General features: G+C 39.6%; 1 long non-coding RNA gene across 1 annotated transcript in view; it reads right to left on the bottom strand.

The window, feature by feature from the left end:
- Positions 1–5,164, bottom strand: part of LOC123172184 (uncharacterized) — a 6,815-nt gene extending 1,651 nt beyond the window's left edge. Inside the window, exons 1-3 of the long non-coding RNA XR_006485506.1 lie at positions 4,983–5,164; positions 4,608–4,734; positions 4,174–4,299 (exon numbers count right to left, since the gene is read on the bottom strand). This is a non-coding gene — a long non-coding RNA (uncharacterized lncRNA). The remainder of the gene's footprint in view (positions 1–4,173; positions 4,300–4,607; positions 4,735–4,982) is intronic.
- Between the last annotated feature and the right edge of the window lie 4,939 nt (positions 5,165–10,103).

Raw genomic sequence — 10,103 nt, forward strand, 5'->3', positions numbered from 1 at the left:
TCTCTCTCTGGTAGATCGGATTGATCTGCCACCATTTTGCTGCACAACGTTACTCCTAATTTTCCTAATTTATATTTACCCACTGATGCCTAATCTTAGCATCCTGGATGTCTGCATGTATCCTCTTTTTTTTTCTGATCCTGTACGCTTTTGTGGAGATGCCAAGCTAATTTATTCACTTCGTCTCCACTAATGATGTTGTTTCAATCTATCTTTAGATGATACAGATGAAGGCAGGATCAACAACTGGTCTCGTGGTATGTGCTTCCATCAGCATACTTAGTTTTTCTTTAGATTATTATCCTGCTATAGTGGAAAGATGAACCTTTGGTATGCACATTCAATTGATCCTTCCACATCACAACCGGCTTCGGCGCTTCCTCTCACCGGAGGACCAAGAAGAGGGGCGCGCTCCGATGCATTTCAGGTACGGATTTTATTGAACTAAACCAACAACAAAGTAGACTATCATATGTGCGTCTATGGGTTATGAAAGTTTGTTTCGTGAACAGTCTTCGGTGTTGTGCTACCAAAATCTTGGGATGTGCTTATGCTCGCTTCTTCTATAACATTTCTTTAGTTGAACGAGTTGCACATCAATCTATAGAAAAAACTTCAGTTGTCAATTATAACACTCTGTTTTTTGGACTATTTAATAAATTAATACTACCTCAGTACCAGTATCCTAAAAAACATCTTATATTTTGATACGGATGTAGTAGTTTTCTTAATTGCCAAAATATCCTCCTCATATATAGAGCTACGAAATCCTGCAGCAATCGTGCGGGGCATCATCTAGTTCCTATAAATGCACATATGCACACCCTACTTCTATGAGCATCTTCGAGAGACTAAGCCGATACATCAACTTGAGATTAAAGAAGTCGCCACAGATGCCTTCGTAGTCGATGGGAATATCTCATCCCACCGAACACAGCTGTCATCGATGCCACCATTGACCCTCTCAAAGACCTTTCGATGACCGCTTCCGCCGTGGAACCGTAGGAAGTCATTGCAATATAGTTGCGGTCACCATCACCCGACCGATCGGATCTGTATCACCTCCACCAAGCCGTGGTCCTCAGCCACCCGAGCCAGAACACCGCCATGGACGACACAACCACTTGTCGTCGAGAGTAGCCAACACGCACTCCGTCAACATCCGGCTACCACCCAAGCAACCAACAAGCATCCGTCCATCAGATCTGGAGGCAAAGCCCGGCCAGCCCGAACACAAGCCAGGCGCCTGAGGCCTAGCACCACCATACACGGCCAGGTGCAGGACAGCACACACAACCGCAACTAGCTTCCTAGCACCCTAACACTATGATCCGCCGCGGCCGTGGCCAGTCACACACTTATGGGCGCCGCCTCCTCGCTCATGAAGGACGTAGCCAAGGTGTACCCTCCACTCCCTTCACCTTTGACGGAAGGGTGCCACCGCTGACGACACGGCGGCGACGAGATGAGATCTGATGCTAGTTTTGTTGGCTAGGAGTTGGTCGCCTCCGGAGATGCCTGAGCCGTCGAGCATGACTTACTTGAGGGTAAAAAAGCCAGTCTTTTCTCAATATTTCTTTTTCCTGTTTGTGTTTTCATTTTTTCATTCCCCCTTTTTCATATCCGCGCTTTTCAGTGTTTGTTAAAACTTTCAAAAAATATTCACTTTTTAAAATTTTGTTCAAAATACAAATATTCACATTTTACAAAATTGTACAGAAAGTTCAAAAAACCATGTCTTTAAAAATGCTCAGAATATCAAACATGAAACATTTTTAAAAAGAGCAAACAAAATTATGAACACGAACATTTTGTGAATTTTCCAAACATTTTTGAAAACCACTAACAAATTTGGAATTAAAAAAATCAGAAACACATGAATAAAAAAGTAAAACAACTTTTTAAATTTCCCTGATTTTTAAATTCCAAATATTTTGTGATAGCTTGAACATTATTTGAAACTCCCCAAATTTTTTTGAATTCGAGCAAAAAATTTAGAGAATGATTTTTTTGAATTTTTGAATAAATTTGAGAAAAAGGGACATCTTTTAAATCGAGAAACCTTTTTCATATTGACGAGTTCTAGGGCTGGCCCAAGAGGCGTCCAGCAAGAGCGCTGTTCTCACCTAGTTGGGCCAAAGCCTAAGCGTTTTTTCTCTTTCTATTTTATTTTCTTCTTTTATCTCTAATTCATTTTTCTCCTTTTGAACTTTATTATTATTTTCGAAGTTAGTTAAAAAATGGAAATATTGTTTGGAATAGCAAAATAATATTTTAAAATAACTATTAGAAACTATGATTTTAATTTTTTTTCAAATATTTATTAAGTGATTTTAAAAAATGATTTACTATTTTCAATTTATCTGTTTGTATTTATTAAATTTAGAATAACAGTTTTAAGTACCTATTTAAATTACGATTTTATATATTTTTTCCTTCAAACCTAGCATGGATTTCTACCATGAGATGTCCACCTGCTTGCATAAGTTAGGGTCATTTGAAAGATGTCCAAATATAGACCATGTTCAACAGACAGTGTTTGGGTAGTCCAGAAGGCTCCGTCTGAGAGCATGTTGTTTATCAACATGCTTGAAATGGCCCTAATTTTCTAATATAGCCTTGTATGACCAAATCAAGGCGTAATATCAAGTAAGTTGGGTTTCGATAAGTTTTGCATTTTCTGGAGTTTTCTTATGTCCTAACCATATTTTGAAATTTGTAAATAATTATGCCATTTCAAATGTTGTATGAAAATCATACAAACATGCCACTTTTCCAAAATTGTTGAGAAGTTCCAAACAATTGATCAAAATTTTGAACAAAACTTGCAATCCACATACTTTCAAAAAAATGATAAATTTGTTTTTGAAACACAAACATTTCTTAAATTTGTGAACAAATAATTCTAAAACCGGAACATTTTATGAAATTCCAGATTTTTTTTAATTGTATAGAATATTTGAAAACATGAACATTTTCCTCTATTGCCAACATTTTTTTCAAATTTTTGAATGGTTTTCAAACGGAATAATAAAGTTTCAAAAGGAGAAAACTGAATTAATGACAAAAGAAAAAAGAAAAAATACTTAGTTTATTGTGCGTGCCCAAGCGTTCATGGATATGAAAAAGTTGTTCACCGATAAGAAAATCTCAGATTTAAAAAAAATCACTAAAAAACTTGCAAAAAAGTTTGAGAAATTAAAAAGTATTCACAAATTTAACAAAAAGTACATGAATTTATTTTTTTTAGTTTTTTTAAAGTTCACGCTTTGGAAAAAACATAAAAAGAAAAAATAAATAGAAAAAGGAAGACGAAAAAAACCAGAATAAAATAAAATAAAACCCGATTTTAAAAATAAAAACAAAAAATCCCGAAAAAGCAGTGGAAAACGGGCTTTAATTATGGCACCGTCAGTGACTTATGCCAATTATGTTCTTCCTATTTCTTTTAATTATGTGCGCGCTAGTTGGTCGGATGTTACTATTTCTTTAATTGGGCCTGCCGTAATGGGCTGGTGATTCGGACGGTTAAGAGTCTAAGCTAATGGCACCATCAGTAATCGATGCTCCCCTCAAAAATAAAATAAAATCAGTAATCGATGCCATCAGTTCCCGGGTGTGTCTTGAAAGAAAAACAGTTCCTGGGTGTGGCAGAGCTACCCATTTCCCCTAGTATGGTAGATAGAGTTGAGCGGAGTATTGAGGGAAGTGTTCGAGCTAGTCTTTGAACCTGTCCACTATATGTGTTTAATCCTTATTGTACTACTCCCTCCGTCTCAAAATAAGTGTCTTAACTTTGTACTACCTCTCTCTCAGTTTACAGGGCGTGCGCGTACCCCTAGGTCGTCAATTTGATCAATCTAATACAAGTCATATATTACAAAAAGTATACCAATATAAACTTTAGATGTTCTATTTTCAAAAGATATAATTTTTATGTTATATAATCTATAGTAAGGTGATCAAATTGGCAACCTAGGCATACGCGTAGGACTTGTATTAGATTGGTAGTGAAAAGTTGTATTAAGCTTGAGACACTTATTTTAGGACAAAAGAAGTACATCTTAAATGATTTATGTATATATACCGCAAGAATAGTACTACTAGCCAACTAGCTACTAGTCTAGATTGTGAGAAGTGCATGCATGTGTAGTAGATAGAGAAAAAAAGTACCTGCCGAGGCATGATGGCTAATATTTCAGTGAAGGCCTATTAAAGACAAGAAAGCCCAGGGATCAATCTGACCAATCGGTCTGCAACTCCAGATGAATTACTTTTACTTGGCTAGCTAGTCAGCACCTGGCAGTTAATTATGGGGGGAGCACAGGGAAAAGTTATGTTTGTGCGCATCAACAAAACATTGTCAACTGAAACTAAACTACTAAATAAGGACAGTGCGAGCAATTGTGCATATAGAGTCGGGTTTTTTCTCTTGCTCAAACAAAGGCATGTGAATATATATATATTCTACCACAACAGTGGTACTACTAGTCTAGTTCGTGTGAGAATAGAATGCATGTGTAGCTAGGAAGAAAAATACCTGTCGAGGCATGATGACTGAGTAGTATCAAGAAATAGCATGCATGTGTATGTACGCAGATAAATACCTGTCGAGGCATGATGACTAGTATTTCAATGGACGCCCGGCAGAGACACGAAGCTCCACAAATCTAACCCATCGATCGATCTGCACCTCCAGATGAATCAATTTGCTAGCAGCTATATATAGATCACCTACAAGAAGAGAGTAGGAATCCGTTATCTCAGTCAAGGCATAATATATATACCGCGACCAATTAACATGCGATAGATAAATTGCAGGATAATTATGTTTTGGTAGCATATTTTTTTTAGAGAAAAATGTTTTGCTAGCATATGCAACTAGTAATTATCAGAAAAGCGCAGGAATTACCTGTGTTTGTGCATAGTATTACCACGAGCAATTACATGATATATATAAATAGCAGAAGAACTAATCATACCGTATAGTAGTAGTAGCCTGCACTGCAGTATCTGAATTTGCCGGCACACAAATCTTCCTTGCGCCAAAAGAAAAATGTTGATGCCAGGTTATACCAAGGAGGAGAGGAGCAAGGAATGAATGGACGGGGATATTGGAGAGCAGTGAACCAGCTGCAATGGTACGTATGGTATGTATCGCAGCGCCTGTGCTTGGCAAAGATGGTTCCTTCTTTGCTTGAGGCTGGAGCAAAGATGGTATTGCAGCCATGCCTCTCTGCGTCTTTGCTTCTTTCTTTTCCTTTTACTTTGAAATAAAGTAAGGGCAGGGTAGGCCCTAGACTTTGGATTGGATACTACCATTTGATTCTCACAATACAGATCAGGCGTGAGTACTTCTCCTTCCGTTCCGAATTACTTGTCGCACGTATGGATGTATCTAGATGTATTTTAGTTCTAGATACATCCATTTCAGCGACGAGTAATTTGAAATGGAGGGAGTAGTTAGTACCGACTTGCATGCTCTAGTGGGGCCTGTGAATGCATGCATGGTGACAGCAGCTTTGGTCTTGCAGAGCTGTTGAGCACCTCTTTTGTGTGTGCTTAATGTGTTTTTTCTTGTCATTGTGGTTTTTGTTTTCTGTAAACTAGAGGTAAATAATTAATGTTATAAACATGAGATTTTTTTTTGTAGAATGCAGTGTTGACAGACAAATGAAATGCAATGTTGAGGTTAGTGTATGTAACTAGTCAACCGTCGACGTTTCTTTCATCGAACGGACTGAGGCAGCTGGAACTGGGATGATATTGATCTTGCTGGAAGTGGAGTGAGAGTTATGAGAAAATAATATCTGAATAGTTTCAGGAATATAAGAAATAGTTTCAAGAGACTTCCGAAAGAGTTTCAGATATTTCAAGAAATGTTCTATTAGATCCTGAAAACTTCTGATAATGCTCAGAAGATTATGGAACCTTCCGCATAAATCCGAAGGGTTCCCGGTTCGAGGAAGCCTTGGCTGGGCCAAGGGGTAAGGCCCACGAGGCCGTAGGTCGGTTGCACAAAGGTGTTCTATGGTAGGCAAGGCGCTTACCCCTGGCCTGGCCAGACGCTATTGTCCTTGGCGTTTATGTAAACACCGGGATCTGCGGTGTTTCATGTTGGAATCCAAGGAGGACTCTTCCCTGCGATCCAAACCGACTTTGGGGAGCCCCCCTCCCGAAATTGCGGCACCAGCACTCAACATATAAATAGAGGGGAAGAGGCAGCCCTTGGAACACAAGTTTTGGAGCCTCTTCTACTTCTTTAGTTCTAGTTCTAATTTAGAGTTGATCTAGATTAGAGCTAGACCTAGTTCTCTCTAATCCTCATAATAGAGAAGCCCCGTGTGTTTCTCTTCTTCTCCCTCTAATTCTCTGGCGACGATTTTAGCTCTGGACGGTGAAGCGCTATCGGATCATGAAGTCTATACACCTGCAATCCGTAGAGATTGTGCTTTCGGTATTCAGTTTGAGGGAACGTTCGCGAACGGTTCGAGGGACTTCATCAACAACCTACACCAACTCTTATTCCGCTGCAACTCGAAGTTGGTAACGATCTGATCTAAACTTCTTACCCACAAGTAGTTATATTGGATTACAGGGTAGTTATATTGGATTAACCATAACATGCGCCAGCGTCAGGTCCATGCTCATTGCACGTCCGGCATTTGACCACCACCGCTCCGTGAGAACTGCTTTCCGCAGGCCGGTGCACTTTATGCCATGTTGTCAGCATGTCACCTGTATAAATTGATGGCACAAGAGAGCGGTGTTAGACAGCACGGGTGCGTTTGCTCCCGGTAAGTGGACCAATGGGAGTAAACAACATCGGTGGGCCTCCTCAGGTATGCGAGTCGAGCGACAGTAGATTACTGTTGACATGTACCGCCTACAGTACGCAATTCACGGTAACAGCGACCCTTGGAGATGTACTGTTGGTACAGAAAAGCAGGTTCTGGTACATGATTGTCACGAACAAAAGTTCTGTCGGCGTATGCGTAATGGCAGAGAAATAAATGACATTGCCGGCCAACTGCATTTCTGAGAATCACTATGAGGATGGGCCGGGGGGTTTGAGGGGCCAGGGCCGCAAGTGAGACACGTAATCTCTTCTCTGCTTTGCGGTGCGCTCCACAAAGAGGAGAACCTATGGCGACGGTGGAGGATACCGGTGTGGGGCTGGAGTTTCTCTCAGATCCGGTGGACAGGTATGTTTTGTACTGCATCCTATCAGCGTATTGAGGCTACATCTTCTTCAGCAAATCGCCTCACGTTTGCTTGGCTGATCTGTCAGGTTCCCCTTGCCGGATCTTGAAGCCGGGGACTTGACGCTGGGCGCTGACACAGACACAAATCTCACTCAATCAGCTGCTGACTCCAGCATGGGTGATGTGGGCGACACACCTCTCCCCCTCCAATTAGCAATCACCAACAGCTGCGAAGCTTTGTGCTTGTCAGTGGCGCATTTAGAGGAATCATCTAAAAATCAAGGATCTGGTGGCTGGACAAAAAGGTGATGCCACTGAGATGTTAACTGCATTTTCTGCCTCGTTGATGCTTCTCAGAACCTATTCTGATTGCAGAAATGACTTCATTTTCTTACCTCATATTGCTTGCCAATATACATACTGTGTTATCCAAAAATAATCAGATGTCTAGGAGAACATATCATTGCTTGTTCATCAATCAAAATCTGGTTTATGCATGTAAGGATGGAATTTACTGTGCAGTGTATATTGATTTCGTTGTTGTAAAAAATTGAGATATTTAAGACAACAAAGCATTGCTTGTTAATCAAACAAGAACTACTTTCTTCATGTAAGAATTCTTAATATACTAAACCTGGCCAGGTTTAAATTACCTGGTTTTTTTTTTGACTTTTTCTTATCAGTCAAAATGGGACCGACGGGTGGGTGCCACGTGTTTTACTGGGGGATACAGCCGGGTATGCCATCGTGTACGTGAAGGAAATATGTCCTAGAGGCAATAATAAAGTTATTATTTATTTCCTTATTTCATGATAAATGTTTATTACTCATGCTAGAATTGTATTAACCGGAAACTTAGTACATGTGTGAATACATAGACAAACATAGTGTCACTAGTATGCCTCTACTTGACTAGCTCGTTGAATCAAAGATGGTTAAGTTTCCTAGCCATATACATGAGTTTTCATTTGATTAACGGGATCACATCATTAGGAGAATGTTGTGATTGACTTGACCCATTCCGTTAGCTTAGCACTTGATCGTTTAGTATGTTGCTATTGCTTTTTTCATGACTTATACATGTTCTTATATGACTATGAGATTATGCAACTCCCGTTTACCGGAGGAACACTTTGTGTGCTACCAAACGTCACAACGTAACTGGGTGATTATAAAGGTGCTCTACGGGTGTCTCGGAAGGCACTTGTTGGGTTGGCGTATTTCGAGATTAGGATTTGTCACTCCGATTGTCGGAGAGGTATCTCTGGGCCCTCTCGGTAATGCACATCACTATAAGCCTTGCAAGCAATGTGACTAATGAGTTAGTTGCGGGATGATGCATTACGGAACGAGTAAAAAGACTTGCCGGTAACGAGATTGAACTAGGTATGATGATACCGATGATCGAATCTCGGGCAAGTAACATACCGATGACAAAGGGAACAACGTATGTTGTTATGCGGTTTGACTGATAAAGATCTTCGTAGAATATGTGGGAGCCAATATGAGCATTCAGGTTCCGCTATTGGTTATTGACCGGAGACGTGTCTCGATCATTTCTACATAGTTCTCGAACCCGTAGGGCCCGCACGCTTAACGTTCGGTGATGATTTATATTATGAGTTTATGTGTTTTGATGTACCGAAGGTAGTTCGGAGTCCCGGATGAGATCGGGGACATGGCGAGGAGTCTCTAAATGGTCGAGACGTAAAGATCGATATATTGGACGACTATTCGGACATCGAAAAGGTTTCGAGTGATTCAGGTATTTTCGGAGTATCGGGGAGTTACGGGAATTCACCGGGAGAAGCATTGGGCCTTATTGGGCCATACGGGAATAGAGGAGAGAGGCCAAGAAGGAGGCGCGCGCCCCGGGAGGTCCTATATGCTGCTCTTTGCGTCAAGTTGCTGGTGTTTCGCACAGAGCCTTCACTTGGGTCCTTGTTGGGCCGTTTTCTATTTCTACTATTTCGCGAGCGAGCGAGAACTCAGTGTTTCTGGTCGCTTCCCTTCTGTCTAAAAAAGAAATTCCACGGTTGCAGGGATTCGAACCCAGGACCTTACACTATACGAAAAGTGGTACTACCAGTTGAGCTATCAGTTGTTAATGATTCTTCAGCAGCGCCAAGCTTAAAGAACCAAACACGCAGCGCAGTCCAAAATATATATCTTGAATTTCAAAAGCATTTTTATTAAAAAAAATGAAGAGATCTGTGACACACAAGCAAATTGCTGATTTGCAAAAAAAAACCGAAATGCTTGCAAAAATCAGGAACATTTTTTTGAAACGGGAACCTTTTAAAATTCCAAGGCAGAAATTTGAAAAAGCGAAAATATTTGAAAAATGTGAAAACAAGAACATTTTCTGAAAATTTTAAATAGAACAATTTTAAAAACTCCTGAAAAAATGAAAACATGCACATTTTTGAAAATTGCGAACAATTTTGGGAAAGAGAACATTTTTTAACTGCCCAATTTTTTTTGAAATTTGTGAACCAAAAGTTGAAACTGAACAATTTCAAAACTCCTGAAAAAATGAAAACATGCGCATTATTCAAATTTGTGAACAAATTTTCAAAGCAGGAACATGTTTTGAACCGCACGAAATTTTTTTAAATTTGTGAATTTTTTTTTGATAATGAACGATTTTGAAACACCTGAAAAAACTAAAACATGCACATTTTTTAAAATTGCGAACAATTTTTTGAAAATGGGAACATGTTTTGAACCACCCAAACATTTTTTGAAATTTGTGAACAAAAATTTGAAACTGAACAATTTCGAAACTCAAAAGTGAGAGTGTGCACATTTTTCTGAATTCTTTTTGAACAATTTTCAAAAATGGGAACATTTTTTGAAATTCCTGGGCAATTTTTGAACAAATTTTGAAAGCGGAAA

The sequence above is a fragment of the Triticum aestivum genome, unplaced genomic scaffold, assembly GCF_018294505.1.
Source record: "Triticum aestivum cultivar Chinese Spring unplaced genomic scaffold, IWGSC CS RefSeq v2.1 scaffold138507, whole genome shotgun sequence".
Classification (NCBI taxonomy): domain Eukaryota; kingdom Viridiplantae; phylum Streptophyta; class Magnoliopsida; order Poales; family Poaceae; genus Triticum; species Triticum aestivum.